The sequence below is a fragment of the Neopelma chrysocephalum genome, unplaced genomic scaffold, assembly GCF_003984885.1.
Source record: "Neopelma chrysocephalum unplaced genomic scaffold, ASM398488v2 Primary Assembly neopelma1_44, whole genome shotgun sequence".
NCBI lineage: Eukaryota > Metazoa > Chordata > Aves > Passeriformes > Pipridae > Neopelma > Neopelma chrysocephalum.
In genome coordinates, this window is record NW_020897703.1 from 26,844,188 (window position 1) to 26,855,154 (window position 10,967).

Consider the following 10,967-nt stretch of genomic DNA (forward strand, 5'->3'; position numbering starts at 1 on the left):
AGGAGTCGCCCTTGTTCTTCTCCCTGTGTGCCGATGCCATGCCCAGAGCAAGGGTATCCCAGACATCTTCAGAACTTCAGATTTAACTCTTAAAAACCAAGAGAAAAGGTATATTGAGAGGTCTTAAGTGTACAGGGCTCCCAAAAGATACTACAGTAAAATTTCCTTTCTAAACCAGACTCAGGATAAAGGTGTGGCTAACATCACATCCCTGGGTCTGAATTACTGCTAGGAGTGAATGGTGGCAATTTCTGTCTCAAGCTTTGAGTGACTTGCAAATCGTCCTCCACCATGGAGGACTGCATTCCTAGAGACACCCAGGTAACAAGGTCACAATGTAAGTAACTAAAGGTATCCAACAAAGTTTTCCTGTGCAACGTCTGAGTTTCCCACATAAGGCAGGAGTTATTAAAAGTATTTTTGTTGATTTAAGCTGACATGACAGGTTAAAACTATTTTCTAAGTTTGTCACTCTTAGACTGCTAACAACAGCAATAATAAGAAGAATTATATCCCTAATTTCTGTGGTAAATAATCACAATAGAAGCAAGTTATCTATTACCCAAAAAGTTTGCAAGTAACTATCTATCTTCAGACAAGAGGAAAGTTATTCCCTATGCAGGGCAGACAGAGCTCTGATGCTCCTGTTTCTCGCTAATCTTGCAGGGATTGGGAATTCACGGCACTTGAGTTGTCGCAGCCCGTGTTTAGGTGGCGTTTCACATCTGACTACGCTGTCAGGTACACTGAAGTGGCTGCTGAAATAAGATGCCTGAAAACCCACTCAGCCAAGACGTGCCATCTGCTTCCTGATGACTGACAACAGCGAATGTCTCTTGCACTCCTGCCAGCGGAATTCTCCTTTCAAATCACATTGTGCAGCGCCAGAGTCATTCCCTGCCATGTCATTAAAGCTGGGAAAGGCTCAGACTTTCCATTTAACTAGCAATTTTGCAATTTCTAATCTTGTTTTTTTGGTCCAGAAAAGTGAGAACAACCCCAATACATTGTTCTCATTTTCTACACCTAAGTTTTTTTGCAATTTTTTTTTTTGTTCAAGGAAAGAGTATTATTTTGAAAAGTAAATTTAATTGAAAATAAAAAGGTTTCCTATACAATTATATGCATTATATTATACATTTGTAAAATATAAAATATATAATATTCCACATATAATTAATATATATTACATATTATATGAATCATAATATTATACATATATATTCTTTTGTCCTAAATTATGTGGAACAAGGTTTTTCTTTAGTGCCTTCTTATGCAAAATGCATAAATATTTATATTTAATGCATAAATATTTAAATGTAAATATTCATTCAACTCTGACTCTACTGCTGTTATGTACTTCTCTGCTTCAGTGCAGTGGTGATGCAGGTTATGGACTGTTCAAAAATAGCAGGTAAAAATTGTACTAGATTCTATGGATTATTATAAGAAAATATGTAGGATAGAATAACTTTCTGTTTGCAAAAATCATTTAACTTCTGTCAGTCTCCAGCATCCCAAGAGAGGGACTAACTGTCCAGGTGGGACTTACATCAACTTCCTATCAGATTTCTGAAGCCAGAATATGTCAGTAGTCCTAAACTGGGAGACTAGACCAGCACTTGTTTAACAAATTGGTGACATCCATTGACATAAATACCAAATGGGGCATTTTTCGGCCATGGCTGAAGAAAATCAAATTGCAAGCAGACACCAAAAGAGATGGTGTCACTCCCTACATGTCCCTTCTGATCTCCATCCCTGTTTGCATCTCCCACCCTTTCGCTTGCATTGGGACTGGGGCTTGTTTCTCCTGGTGAGCCAATTTCAATCTCTATATAAACAGAAAGCAAACTGGTTTTGTTTTTTGTTTGTTTGTTGTGATTAGGGTTTTTTTGTAAGTTTGGCGTAAATTTCTAAACCTATTTAGCTGGACAAGAGGTTAATTGTAAATGCTTTCTACCTGTTTCTGTTCCTTCGCCTCCTCCTCAGCTGTGCTAGCCCAGGTATTTTTGCATCCATGCCTTGAGCTACCTCAGGGGATTGGTACAGATTTAAAATAATATAGTAAAAATGGTTATTATTATTCTGGATCAGTTCTCCCCACAGTGTCACAAACAATTGTACCAGGATGCCTAAAGGGAGATGTTGGAAGAACCTGAATGGTCAGGAGAGGGAGAGGAGAAGGGCACAGGCTGCCGAAGCAAACGGATGTCAAATCTGCCCTTAGCATGCACTTCGACACCCACACAGGGAGGTAAAGAACTGGTATGATACAAATTCACATCCTAGCTTTGAATGTATTTTCCCCTCGATGTAGATGCAGCCTTAACTACTGTGATGATAATAAAAAGTTCCACTGATGGAGCTGCTGAGAAGCACTTGAAAGAATTTGCTGTTCTTTAGTGCATCTGGAGTAAGAAGCACAAAGGAAGCTATGCTAATGCACTATGTGCTCTGCTCTTTGGGATTTATTTATTCTTCCATTTAAGACACAACTTGCAGCTTCAAGTAGCTGAAGTGTGGACTTAAAAATAGGAAGAGACTAAGTATATTATACAACATAACCTCTAAGTAAACTATCACGTCTGGGTGGTTTCTTTCCAATGTACTGTGTGTCTAATAAAACATTATATATTTTGAACTCTACAGTATTTTCAGCCTGAAATTTCTGTATAAGTGCCATTATAAACCATGACAGGGAATCCTATACAAATTCTGAGTTTTATGAATACATAAAAGCACATATGTAAAATGGATGAAAGTACTCTGAATTTAGAGCTCTTAGGAACAAATATATATTACTAGGAGCCTCTAAGCACTGCCAACACCACTTGGGTTACATGCTGAAATTTCTTGTATCATTTAAGACTGTTGTTTCATTTAAACCTGAAGTGGCTTTGATCCCCCAAGAAGTAGATGCAGGTAAGGCACTTTATTCAGAAAGATGAGGGGAAGCTGACAGACTCATGCCTAAGGTTTCTCTTCCACTCCTGGCTAAGTGGATTTACTATTTTAACATATTTTAAAAAAATGTTTTTCTTAATTTTTTTTGATAATTCTGCTCCCCAAGACTTGCTCATTCATGGTGATCTGCTGATGGTATTAAGTAGTTTTTACATAGTGTGGTCATCCTGCTCTTCACTCTACTTGTGCAGTTTCACAAGCATCTGTCCCTCCAACACGAAATGCTGGGAGCTGAAATGCATGTCAACTGCATCATCTGCAAATTTTTCCTAATGAAATTTGGCTCAAGTGGTCAGAGCTGCTGCAGACTAAATGAAACTGCCACATGTTTTTGACAGTTGAGATGACAGTCTAATGCATCTCTCATAGCTCAGGATGGCATGCATCATTAGATTTACAAAATGTGAAGCTACTGTCCTTCAGGTTCTCGTGTTATTTTTTCATTTTCCTTGAAATTCAGACAAAGTAGAAGCCTTGAAAGATCAACCATGCACAGATTTCCCAGCTACTTAAAAAAAAAAAAAGGAGGGCGGAAAAAAACAAAAATCCAAAATACAACTGATGGTATTTTACTCTTTAAAAAAATCCTATGGTATTTAATTTCAGTGGAGTGGGATGAATTGCAAACGCATAAAATTCAGAACACATGTGACTAGTGTTGGTGTAACACCCAGAGCAGGAGAAAAAAGCTGTTAAGGACTTTCCCTTTTGGTACATTTTCATACTCTTTTACAGTTTTTCCAGTGGCTGCCCACATGGAAATGAAATGTTTATCTAATTGAACATCCTAGGTTATATTTTATAGGTGAGTTTCTTATAATGAAACAGCCCAGCTGGATAGCCAGACATCCCACAGAATCCACTTCAGTCTAGAGTCAGCATTTGAAGTCTTGGAGTAAGAACAGCCCAGTACAAGCCTTTAATATATCTTCTGTGCCTTGTAAGTCTCCTTGTAGACTCCAGAGCTCTCAAGTCTGTCATCACGGTTATCAGGGAGAATAAGGTGAAGAAAGAAATACGCTGTCGCCTGGGAATTTTCTTCTCAAGGCAGTAGCGACATTTTACATTCATTAGAATACTCTGTGGCTTAGTTTAGAAGTTCTCCTTTACAGGCAGCACTCTGCATATCTGCTACCACATAGATCCCCTTATCATATATAAGAAATATTTCCAAATCTTAATCTCTCCTGGTTTTCTTGGAGGTGACAGATCCATGTGGAGAAAAACTCCTGTGCTATGCAAATTAATGTTCAAAGAACATAAAACAACTAGAGAAATGTATTTTTTGTGCCTTTAGTAAATGGATGCTTGGAGAAACAAGTAATAATATAATAATAAATCTCTCTCAGCACGTGGTGACACGAGGTGACAGTGGGTAGGCTCCTGAGATGGAGTAAAGAGCCTGTCTCCGTTTGTGTCAAAGGAATTGGGCTGACTGACATCACCACAAGTGGGAAGGTCATGGAGGTGTACGTCAAATATATCCTACAACAAAAACAGAGGAGGAAACAAAAATCAATCTCTGAATAACTCCCTCCTGGTTAGAAATGTGCAAAGTAGATATACTGGGCAAAGTAGATATAAATAATAAATAATAAATATTTAGCTCTAAAAATTATGTTCTTCACCTCGTTTTCTGTAAGGTGAAATTTTTCAATTTATTTTATTAGAAATTTAATTCCCCCTTCCCCATGTGCTTTTCCCTCGAGGAAAGCTCATAAATATTTCCTTGTTATTTCACTCTTTCTTAAGTTGCTTCTTGCAAGGAACTTGGAGGAATTTTTTTATTCCCTGTGAATCTTGTCTCTCTTCTCTTTTGTTCCTTTGGTCAAGAATGTGTGTTGTGATTTAACCCCAATTGGCTGCTCACTCACTCCCCCATTCCTGGGGGAATGGGAAGGAGAATTGAAAAAAGGCAAAACTCATGGTTTGAGATAAAAACATCTTAAGAACTGAAATAAAGTAAAATATATTACAACAACAACTACCACTACTACTGATATGGAATTTCCCTTTGGCCACTTTGGATCACCTGTCCTTGTGCATTGCCCTCTGCTATCTGGCTTGGAGAAGGGCCCTGCTCAAAAAGTTTCCCTTTTTTTAATTATTTTTTTTTTAAATCCTGTAAAATTCTGTTTAGTTTGAGTTATAAACCAGTTGGAAATGTGAATTTCCTTTATTATCTGTGCACTGAATTTTTCAAAAACTTACAAAATGTCTACTTATTGTGAGTGCCCCACACCACCCTCAAAGTGCTGGGCCAAGGCTGGGAGCAGAGTCTGTGTCCTGCTGACTGTTGCTTATGGTTTTGCCTACTTCAATATTTTACTCTGGTTTGAAGCTCCAGTTCCAACCTAGAAAAACCAACCAGCTCAGCACTATTCTATCCAAAGGCAGTTGGGAACAGCAGGCAGCAGGCTGGCCAAGAAGTGGCGCTTCTCTACAGCTACCCTGTTGCAGCCAAAACCAGCTCTGGATTGCAAATCCTCCGGTTCTGTTCCAGTAGTGATGAGGGCTGAATTGGTTGAAGATAATAAAATCACCCAGGATGGAGGCTTGCCAGCCCCGGCCTCCAGCAGATCTCAGCACTGCAGTCAGGCTGCTCATCTTCGCTCCAGTGGGATGAAGCAGTTGAGAATTTGTGGAGACAAGAAAACACCTTCCATTTCTCTGTCAGCCTGTGAGGCTGCAGGCAAGGTGAAGAAAAGCACAATCAGCCTCTTGGGGTTTCAGCAGGGGAATAACAACTAACTCTCTTCTTCTCAATACAGAGTAAAGGAGGAACATGGATGAAATTTGGGTTAGTCCTGGACTAAATGAGGCAGCAGGTGGTGGCTCTGGAGCAGCAGAGCATCACAGTCCCACGAGGGCCTGGCATGAGCCGTTTCTGCGCTTGAGCATACAAACTGCTCTGCTCCTTTCACATCTTCCCCTCACCAGTTTGGACTACCTTCACAAAGAAACACATACATAACTTTTAACAGTTAATAGTGACAATTGTGACTTCATTTAGCAAAATAAAACAATATTGCCATAAATTGCCATATTTTCCAAGGTTTTACAGTCCTCAGTTGTCCAAAGAAAATGTAAAGTTACTAGAAACCACAGCAGCCCTTTAGAAATGCCTTATCCTACTAAATAAATTAGAAATGTTTGCAGTCTCCAAAGTACTACCGCATTCATAAACAGGAATTGTGAGGACTACTTCTTGGGCTTTAAAATTTTACAGAGAATTTGCAAAGAGGTGGTTTCATGTGACCATTTCTGGTAGCAGAACAAAGTAGATTTAGTTCATAACTATTAACATTAATAACTTTTGTAGAAAAAGGGAGTTGCCTTCCTCAAAGAATCCAATTCTCTTACTGCATCCCTCTAAAATAATTCCCAGCACATTTATTATTCGTTTTCTCTAAGTACAAGTGGTAGCCTGATCCAAACTTTGTTGCAGCCTGAGGAAGGATCCAGTCTCACCGAAGCTAGAATAACTTCTTAAAGAGTTTGGCAGAAAAGCTCTTTCTGGTTTTATTTTAGGACTTCTTAAAAATATTCTTCCATTTTCTATTGGAGTTTGCCTGCTTTGCAGTCCAAACATCCCATCTGTACATGTATTAGTGTCTGTTTTCCCTCCAGCTGCGCTGAGAGACTTTCAAAGTCCTAGTTGAAAGTTAGTTTTGCCCCTGATTTTACTTTATTCTTGACATCACCTCTTTAAAGTACAAAGACAGATTTTTGGCACCACTTTTTTCACAAGGCAGTAGTGTCTTGATGTTTAACACAGTCCATATTCTCACAACAAGGGCACACAGCTAAGAGAAACAAGTTTCTGCCTTGGTTTGGAAAACAAGAAGTACAGAATGGTGTGAAAATTCAAAGGACTTACATTTATTATAAAACCCAAACCACTTGTTAGAAGCATTTTTTTAGGATTACTTTTTTTCCTGTTCCCAAGGGATTTTGGTATTATTGTGGGACTTTGCTTCATCATAATATTGCTCCTCCCTCTAAATTAAAACTGAAGCTAGACATAAGGCATGTTTCTCTACAGACAGAAGCTGCATGGAAAACTTAACACAGATTCAGAGCTGCAAGCTTATCTGTTTAAGGATATTACCAAGGAACCAGATGGAGAATAGTTTTCCATAGTTAACCATCTGGGCCCTGAAATGATACACTCTGCCCTAAGCATTGCTATGGGAATTGACTTCATGATGGGAAAAAGCAGAGAAAAAGAGAAAAGCAGAGAAAGAAGAGCATAATATTTTATATTGTAAAAAATGCATCCAGGGTCACCATTTTGTCACACATTGCAGATTCCTCATCTCTGTTTGTGTTTATAATCTGTGGGATAAAAGGAAGAGAAAATAAGACTTTCATGGTTACTATAATGTGGCAGCTGTGAAAGAAATCAGAGATGGTGTTTTGCTTTTAATGGAACTTTGATTGAGTTATTAGATGTCAAAGTGCAAGGGAGTAAGGCAACACTGTTTTTTACACTGACATGTAATTTTAGGTGGATTTAGGCACTGGATTAATTTTTTGAGTTCTGCACTTCAGGGCTTCCAGCCAGTGCTGTGTCCACAGCTGAGAAATGCAGTGGTTTGCAGTGACCAGAGAAAGGTAAGAAATATGGGATGTTCCACTAGGTTTGTGGAAAACACCAAATGCCTGGTAACTAGATGGAGTCAAAGCAAAATCTAGAATGAGTGGATGTTCTGAGTAGTCCTGCTGTATGGTCTTAATGAGAAATCTATAGGTAAAATGTCTTTAGATGTTAGATATAAAATAGTACTGGAACTAGAAGACCGAACAAAGATATTTTTTTCTCAAATGTCCATGAGGGTCTACAACTGCCTTGTTGGTTGCAGTCTTTAGCTGAAGCTTTAAAATCTGTCCAGGCATTCTGGCTTTTTCCTGCTATGTTGATTCTCCAATATCTAATATTTTGTCATCTTCTGCTGAGCACTTTTCTCTGCCAGGACAGTTGTAGGATCTTTTTACTTTAGCTATTCACCTGCCTTTGCAGAGCCTGTAGGAACCTGGAGACAGTTTTTCCTTCTGACAGTTTTTGAATGGAGCTTGACTATGGCTTTGCTTTCCTTAGTAAATTTGGCTAAAATTATAGACCTAAAAAAAAGGATAAAAGGCAAATAAACCAATAAATCAGGTTCATCTCAAAGTTCTGCTGAGTTTTGAAGTACTCAGATAATGCAGGTTAACTCTAATGGACTATTTAATAGTGTGAACCTGGGACTATTTAGTAGTATGAATGAGTTACTGAAGGTCACTAAGCAAATTTCATTAGCCTCCATTTAATATTAGGATGTTTTACAGGGTTTCCAACTGTAGCTTGCTTTTTTATGTGTTGAACAGGTCTAGAGAAGTATTAAATAGTTATAAAAACCCAGAGAACAGTCCATTCAGCACATTCCTAGGTGGGATCCATCAAAAGAAATAAAAAGTTTAAAATTTTCATGACCTTCATCTAGGCAGGACTGACATTTTTCTTGAAATATGTATGTTGCAACTGTTCTGTAAAGGGAGAAAACAATCCTTGTAATGGTTTAAATCACTGTTGTATCTTACACTTTAATGAAGTCCCACAGCACTTCAGCCTGCTGGTACTTGGTGTGTTCATGTGTGTTTATTGCATCTGGATGCTCACAAGGAAATAACAGATAGAACTAGCTATCAGGTAATCATCAGTTTATGAACAGATTGTTTTGTCTTGCCACAAGAAAATCTATGTGGTTAAATCTGTAACGATTGCTTTTTGTTACTTTTTGTCACCGCTATGGAACAGACTGTGTGCTTTGATGTTGAGATTGGCTTCGGGGTGTTGATGGAATGATATTGTTTATGTGGGTGATATCACACAGATAGGTGCATATCTCACTCTTAAACTACATTTTTATGAGAATGTAATTAAGAAAAAGAATAATAAACCCACATATTAATCCTTTTCTTCGTCACTGTTACATTGCAGAACAGGAAAACATGACTTGCATGAAAACCTTGGCTTGACAACCACAACATGTGGCCTGCAGAAGATAAGGAGGTCATGTAAGTAAATAGATAGCTGTTTTCCAAAATATTTGCTTGTTCTTATTAGTGGTATATTTTATTCTTCTGGAATTTATTGATTCATTGTAAGTTTGTCCAGTAAAGGCATGTTGAACTGACACACTTCCCAGTCAACTGGTAGCAAAGCCTTCAGTTGAATCTGTGTTGTTCCTTCTTTGGCAGCTGACCTGTTGGTAACCCAGCAGTGAGCTCTGCTTCTTAATGAGCAAAAATATAAGTAGTAGTTTATATCTTACAGCACAGAATACTATGAAAAGTGTGAAGAAAATTATTTTGACTATAAGGAGGAAAGTTGTTAGGTTGCAAGGAGAAACAGAAATCTACCCTAAGCAAGGAGAAATGTCTGGTTTTGCTTTTCTTGTGTGCAAGCCTTGAGCTAAAGAGGATGTGTCACTGCAAACATCTGCTTTGAGGCAGCTCAAAGAGAACAATGAAAAGTTGCCTTTGTGTCTGAAAAAGAATTCTTTTCAATAATTTTACCCCAGAATTCTATTTGCCTAAAGACCTGTTGTTCTGCTGTAAATCTCACTCTGCCCTTTTCTGCCCACATACAGCACAAGTTATAGCTCACAAAATTTATAACTGAGTTGTGAATGATGTCATTCAGGACATAATTTTTTAAAGACAGCCTTAAACACTGTTTGTTTTGTGTACTCAAACTGCTCTTGGCTATCAGTCAGAATCTGCCAAAGGGATCTGTTCTGCAAGATCTGATCAGTAGACTTTCACCAGGGATTTGTGAACCTTGGCCTGATATTTCTTAGTCCTACAGTACCACATTGCTGCAGCACCTGTTCTCTGAGAGCAAAGATGGATTACAGCCTCACTCAGTAGAAAGGGAAGGCAACACGTAAGTTAAAGTGGTAGAGAAAAATCCAAATAAGACAGCGTTATTTGTGAATATCTTTCTGAAAGAAGACTAAGCAAGACGTTGAAGGATTTCTATGAAATCATACCCCATAGTTCTTTTGTTTGCCTACTCCTGAAAACTGTAACTTTCCTTGTACAAATAGCTCTGTTTAAGAAATAGTCCATGATTTCAAGCCTTAAATGATACTCACAGATGGCATCTGTTGGCAATAGTTCCTTGGTCTCTCAGGCTGACCCTGCTGTATACTGAGTAAGAAAAAGAAAAGTTCTGCCTGCCCCTACAGGAACTGCAGGAAGACACCAAGGAAGGTTTTGGGAAGGTCTCAGATGGCCAGATCCTCCAGTAGAGATATGAAGATATTAAAATCAGAAGTCAACAAAGCCCTTATTCTCTCTTTCTCTCTCTTTTTTTTTTTTTAATACAGTTTTCAGGCTGCAATCAGGACCCTACTCCTTCAGCTAAAAATAAACCCAGAGAGACCTTTTGTGAACAGAGGAGAGAGACTTCCTCAAGAACTTTATATCGATTGCTATAAGTTGCCTTTTTGCCATTCATGAATCTTCAGAAGTGGCTACTGAGTGTGTGCCACTGCAGTGATGTCCAGGCTACACTGGATCATCTTCAGCATCCTGCAATGCACCACCCTGGGAGGGACAGTGCCCAGTGAGGTGAACTCCATTTGCTCAGAGAGTCCGTTCTCACTAATGGGAAGTGGCATGAAATAATCATCATTAGGTGGTCAAATATTTCAATCTGCTCATAAAATTGCATCTAGAGTAATTGAGTCACTCAGTGCAAGTGTCTCTAATTGTCTTATCACAGTGTTCCTCTGGCTCCAAAAAATGAGAGAATGGCATGTTTTATTAAAAGACAGAATTTACAGTAACTTGACTCTAGAAGCCCAAAGCCTGCACAGACTCAAACTGTGGCACAGGAACTTAGATTTACTCTTTGTGATGTTTGCTTAAATGCACTATGAACATTTGTAAAACATGCCACATCTAGAAATTGTCTGGGTTTAGTTTTACAAGCAGTGTAGGAAGCATGA